Below are 6,498 nucleotides of genomic sequence, written 5' to 3'. Positions count from 1 at the left end.
CTGTGGAGGATTCGTTGAAGTTATTGCATTTCGAAGTCATATATCCTCCTCCACAGCTGTCATAGTGTTGATTGCTTATTCTAATAACGTTGGCTTGCATTCTGGCAAGCCTCTTCGTAAGCTGGTCAAACTAAGCATTTATCATACTTAAGGCATCCACTTCCAGGATCCCTATTGCTCTTCTTGTATTCCCCCTTTCATTTGACCAAGTGTTTGTGTTACCGTTTTCTCCATTAGGTCACCTTTTGCAACTGAATCTATTGTGCTCCTTGTAGAGAGTAATAGCTCATTATAGAAATTCTGAACTAGGAGCCAATCCTTTATGCCATGGTGTGGACATTCCCTCTGCAGGTCTTTGTACCTCTCCTATGCGTCATAAAGTGATTCACCTTCCTTTTGTCTAAAGGTGTTGAGTTCAACTCTTAACTTTGTAGTCTTTACAGGTAAGAAAGACCTTGCTAGAAAAGCTTGTGAGAGGTCTTCCCAAGTGGTGAATGTTCCAGCTAGTTGAGAAAGTAACCACTTCCTTGCTCTATCTCGAAGGGAGAATGGAAATACTCTGAGTCTTATAGCTTGATCAGAGACTCCATTCATCTTGAATGTGTCACATAGGGTAAGAAAGCACTGAAAGTGGTAATGTGGGTCTCTATTAGTGAACCCCCAAACTGGGTTTATTGACTCATCTAGAGCCATGCAAGTTTTAGTTCAAAATTATTGGCTTCCACTGCGGGTTTTATAACACTGGGTTAGAATCCTTATATAGATGGAGCTCCATAGTCTCTCAGGAGTCTTGGCCTATTATTGTTGTTGTTGGCCATGATTGGAGTTTCTAGATTTCCTTGATTTTGTTCTTAGTGTCTCCTTTCTCTCCTGATGGCTCTCAGAGTTCTATCTATCTCAGGATCCAAGTCCAAAACTTCCTCCTCTGGCTTTGTTCTGGTCATGCACCAAACCAAATACCTAAGAGAAAATAAAAGAATTAATTAAGTAAATTTAAACAATAATAATAAATGTCTAAATCAGTTAAAGTGCCTATTGCCTAATATTGCAAAAAATAAATTTCCCGACAACGACACCAAAAACTTATTTGTTGGTTTTACAACCACTGCTAGTGCACGGATCGCTAAAAGTAATAAAGTGATGAGTAGAGCATCGTTCCCACGAGGACCATGTTGAGTACCAAACTATAGTGATTTTAATTATCTAGATGATCAAATTGTATAGAAATCATGATTAAATCTAAATTAAAAGAAATAAAGTCTAACAATTAACTAAACTAAAATAGTAATGGATGAAAACAACCCAGAGTTAAGGGTTCACACTTCAATCAATTATAGAATCAATCTAATTCATTCAATAAATGGGAGATTATTACATTGATGGAAATTAATCCTAAGGTATCCTAGATCCTCTCTCAAGGTATCTAAGGTATATTTCAATTAGAGCTAAACCCTACTTTCATTGGTGATTAGTCCTAATCAAAACCCTTTAAGATCTATGATTAATTTTGGAACTCCACAAAGGTTATCAGTCTATCTCTAAGTTAGATTTTGTAGGTTCAAAATCTCGATTTTCTAATATTAACCTTCACCTTTCAGTCCTTCAATTAATAGCTGTAATCAATGCTAAGTGGATACTAACACATAGCATGCATTAAGATCACAAGAGATTGAATTAAAGAATAAAATACCCAATGTATTAAATAAAATCAAACAAGATCCATAATGAAATTGAGAGTGCTACACCCTAACCCTGGAATAAAGAACCTACTCACTTATGTTGAGTTTTACAATCAAGTTTATAAAAAGATAAAGAGAAGACATAAGAAGAAAATAGAGTGAAAGAACCCAGAAAGAGAGTTGCAACCTTGGACTTTTGGAACTTCAACTGCAAATCTCTTCTAGCAATGTTGCAGATCTTGTTTCTCCCTTACCTCCCTTGAGGTTGATGTGCATCATTAAATGTAAAAATTGGCTTCTGGTATGTTAATTCTCTCTTCCCTCAATTCTTGACTTGTTATATTTATATCTGGTGTAAAAACCCTAATTTCAGAGTCCTAGAAGCATTAGGAGTCCATCCGGGTCAAGTTGGAAGTGAGAAAAGTCGCATCAAAGTTGTTGTTAGAGGACTTTACACGGGCCGTGTAGTGATACACGCCCCGTGTAACTTTCTGCCACTTTTGTTTTTCAAGTTTTCTCTGTCCATAAAGTTGCACGGGGTCCAGGAAATTACACAGGGCAAGTTACATAGCCCGTGTAACGCTTCTGGCCTTGTATTCTTCATGTTTTGACCTTCAAATCTCTTCCAAACTTGTCTTTAACTCTAGAACCACATAAAAACACCTGATAAAATATAAAAAATAATGAATTGAGTTGGATTAGCATGTTTTCTATAATAATAATAAAAACACATAAAAATAAACATAAAAGGAGATAAAATGCTAACAAAATGCAATGAATGTTAACCTTAAATGTCTATATAATTTGATTTAATCAGATCTTTGCCCCATCATGTCAATTCTTGTTCATTGCTTAAAAATGAGGTTTTATTTATGCCTAAATCAATGCTTTTGTTTTATCTTGTTCTATTTTTTATACTAGTATATTTGTTTTGACAATAGGGATAGCCATATTTTTGAAAACATTTACTTTTCTCGTGTACTTTTCTAGAGAAACAAACGGGCTTCAAAAGAGTACTTTCTTGGTGTAATGGCTGATTACTGGCAGAGAATCGATCCTCTGACACTTTATTACCCATAGAAAAAAAAATGAAGAGAATGTGGCATACGTTTTAAATTTGCAATAGGACAAGGACATTGAGTATTGGGGTATTAACTTGCAGTTTATAATAAAAAGATGTCAAGAACTTGGAATTTGTCGTATCAGGTGTTGGGAAAATTTATCAATTGGCCCAAAAATAAATATTGTAGCAAAGAAATAAAAGAGATACAATTTTTAATGTGGTTTGGCTAAATACTAGCCTGCATCCATGGATAGTAATAAATTGTATTTTTCACTATATGAGAATAATAATAAATATAAATATTGTAATGACCCCTTGAATAATCCCCACTCAATATCTCTCATAATGATTTGCATGCCCCTCAAATAAAATAAAGACTCTGTTATCTCCACCCAGTGTTTAACCCACTCCACTGAAGTATTGCATCCTTTAATACCTAGAGCAAAACCCAAGAATAAATCTCATTCTCACTCAATGTTTAAGCCAGCCTGGTAGAGCAAAATATCCTCTAACACCTAGAGGGAAACTAGATGGTAAATAACACTCTCACTCAGTGTTTAAGCCACCCCACTAAAGCAATACATCTTCTAATAACTAAAGGGAAGCCCGAGAGTAAATCCTACTCTCAGCCAAAGTTTAAGCCACCTTATTGAATCAATACATCCTCTAATACCTTTTGAGAAACCCTAGAGTAAATTTTAATCTCACCCAGTGTTTAAGCCACCCCACTAAAGTAATACATCCCTTGATACCTAGAGGGAGATTTGAGAGTAAATTCTGCTCTTAAACCTAAACCTCTAGCTCTCCCCAACTCTTGTTTTTTTTTTTTTTTTTTTTTTTTTTTTCCACTAAGCTCTATAGCTCGTGATAGCTACTCAACTAAGCTCTAACCCAAATGAAACATTCCTCCCATATTTATAGACAAATGGGTAATCTTGGCACTAACTCGGTACCAATTGGCATCTTACCTTCATTGGACTACTAATCTCACGACCACTTTTGTTAACTATAAATTTTGTTTCTACATGGCCAAATTGGCCACTTGCTTAGACAGTAACCTCTTTTCTTGACTTTTCCTTTTTTTTTTTTAATTTCTTTTTGATCTTAACAATTCTCCACCTAAAAGAAATAAAAACACTCACACATAAAATGGTCTTTTCATTTGCTTGCTTCGCAAATTAAACTTTCTTATGCCACGCTATAGTGAAATTCATCCCAAGTTGATATCTCATCACCTAGTACTACAAAAAACTCGCAGTGTTCCTCCACCTCTTGACACCCCTCTAGATCTTTCTTAGGAGTATTATCACAGACTCTCCCTTGTTGTGCTCCAGCAGCACTTCAGTCATCCTTTATCTGGATGCCCTTGGCCTTACACCCATTCTTGCTCCTATGTAAGCAATATTACTATAGCCCCTTTTGCCTTGACTATGCCATACCTGTTGGACATTTTGCTGCGATTGTCCCTTTGCAAAGTCCACCTTACACCTTGGTGGAAGCCCTTTCAGCCACTTTGTTGTGTCCTCCTTTTGAATTTTTTTTTGTATGTGTGGGCAGTAACACTCGTATACAAATGTTGTATATAATACAGTTACAAATTAGGCTCAGAACTCATCCTCTTGAACCTTTGGTTCTAAACTCGTCCCTCTTGAACCTTTGGCTCTGATATGGTCCCTTATGAATGTTTTGCTTTGAACTTATCCCTCCTAAACCTTTGGTTCTGAGTTGGTCCCTTATAAATGTTTTGCTTTGAACTTATCCCTCCTAAACCTTTGGTTCTGAGTTGGTCCCTTCAGAACCATCGGTTTTCAATTGGTCCCTCTTGAACCTTCCGCTCTGATACCACTTGTCAGAAAATTTTACTAATTGGTCAAAAAAAAAATACTATAACAGAAAAATAAAAGAGACATAATTTTTAACCTGGTTCGACTAAATACCAGCCTATGTCCACAAATGGCAATAAATTTTTTTTTTTCAATTTTTTGAGAATAATAGTACGTACAAGTATTGTAATAATCCTTGAGTAATCCCCACTTAATATCTCTCATAATGATTTGTATACCCCTCACATAAAATAAAGACTTCGCTATCTCCACCCAGTGTTTAAGCCATTCCACTGAAGCAATACATCCTCTAATACCTAGAGGGGGAAACTAGAGAGTAAATCCCACTCTCACCCAGTGTTTAAACCACCCCACTAAAGTAATACATCCTCTAATATCTAGAGGGAACCTGAGAGTAAATCCCACTGTCATCTATGTGCTTAAGCCACCCCACTAAAGTAATACATCCTCTAATGCCTAGAGAGAAACTCGAGAGTAAATCCTACTCTCACCCACTATATAAGCTACCCCACTAAAGCAATATATCCCTTAATACCTAGAGGAAAATTCGAGAGTAAATACCATTCTCCAACTTGGAGCTCTAGATCTCCCAAGCTTGAGTAATGTTTTTTTTGTTTTTTTGTTTTTTTTTTTTTCACTAAGCTTCATAGCTCTTGAGAGCTACTTAACTAAACTCTAACTCAAATGAAACACTTCCTCCCATACTTATAGGCAAATGGGCAATCATGGCACTAACTCGGTACCAATTAGCATTTTACCTTCATTGGACCACCAATCTCGCGGCCACTTTTGTTAACTATGGCCAATTGGTAAATTTTCCTGACAATGTGGCAGCCTGTAAGGAAACATTAGTCATTTGAAACATAGAAAATACTCCAAATTCGGATGAATTCTTATTTCTTGAGCTTTCTTATTTTTGTGTATATGGTTATATTCAATGTTCTGCCAATTATTTTGTTGGTGCTTACTAAATGAATTTAGAAAATTATTTTCTTTATTCAAGCCAAAGATTTTGATCCATATTCCTTGAGAAGTATGTTACCTAAGGCTGTTTCATCATTGGAATGGGCCATTTCTGAGGGGAAAGGTAGAGAGTATATGTGCACTGCACTGTTGGACTGGGAAGTGCCTCTGCTGTTGCAATTGCTTACTTGTTTCGGTTTCAGGGCATGAATGTCTGTCCTCTTCAATTATTACTTTTCTGCTAATTATATCAATGCACTTCATGGTTTATAAGAAAATTTAAACTGCTGGAAGCTTATTATCCTATTCCCTTGTCACAATTGTTTTTCTATTTATCTAGCTAATTGATTCTCGTTCTTCAACATATACTTTCTTCTTAACATTTATGGTTATGGAACAGCTGAACACAGCATATGGTAACCTAACTTCAAAGCAACCTTGTGGACCCAATAAAAGATCAATGCGAAGAGCAATTTATGATCTTGCCAAGAATGATCCATGGAAGGAGCCATTTGATAATATTCCAGAAGTGCTTTTGAAGATATAGCAGACTGGGAGAGGAACTTGATTCATGCCTCTGTTCATTCTCTCCGTGGAACATGAATTCAAGTAAGCATTTGTTGATTGTCATCTTGCGTGAAACAACAATCGAAAACTTCTTGATTCTTGGAGCTGATTTCTCTTGGGGATTTTTCACGTCAAACTAATGAAATATATGATGAATGAATCAGCATGCTTACTGTTTTTGTCACACCTTACCCCTCCGTAAGGCATAACATGATCCCATAGAATACTTAATGAACTACCGAACTTCGCCTACCGATAACTCATTAAGTACCCTACAAGGGATTTTAAAACAATTTTCTTACATTTTGGAAGTGGTGAGCATTTTGGTAGAAATTAAAAACCATTTATTCAAAGTTTAAATACTAGTAAAAATTTTGTCCAT

The 6,498-nt window shown here is 35.9% G+C and overlaps 1 non-coding gene and 1 pseudogene across 1 annotated transcript; both read left to right on the top strand.

The window, feature by feature from the left end:
• Nucleotides 1–322: 322 nt before the first annotated feature.
• LOC131174290 (small nucleolar RNA R71) lies at nt 323–429 on the top strand. Its single transcript, XR_009144538.1, has one exon. It is a non-coding gene; the product is annotated as a small nucleolar RNA R71 (small nucleolar RNA).
• Nucleotides 430–2,537: 2,108 nt separating this feature from the next.
• On the top strand, nt 2,538–6,152 carry LOC110659144 (phosphoglucan phosphatase LSF2, chloroplastic-like; annotated as a pseudogene).
• Nucleotides 6,153–6,498: the final 346 nt, after the last annotated feature.

This window comes from Hevea brasiliensis, chromosome 15, assembly GCF_030052815.1.
Source record: "Hevea brasiliensis isolate MT/VB/25A 57/8 chromosome 15, ASM3005281v1, whole genome shotgun sequence".
Classification (NCBI taxonomy): Eukaryota; Viridiplantae; Streptophyta; class Magnoliopsida; order Malpighiales; family Euphorbiaceae; genus Hevea; species Hevea brasiliensis.
The sequence above is the reverse complement of the archived record's forward strand: the minus strand, read 5'-3'. Positions and strand labels throughout refer to the sequence as shown.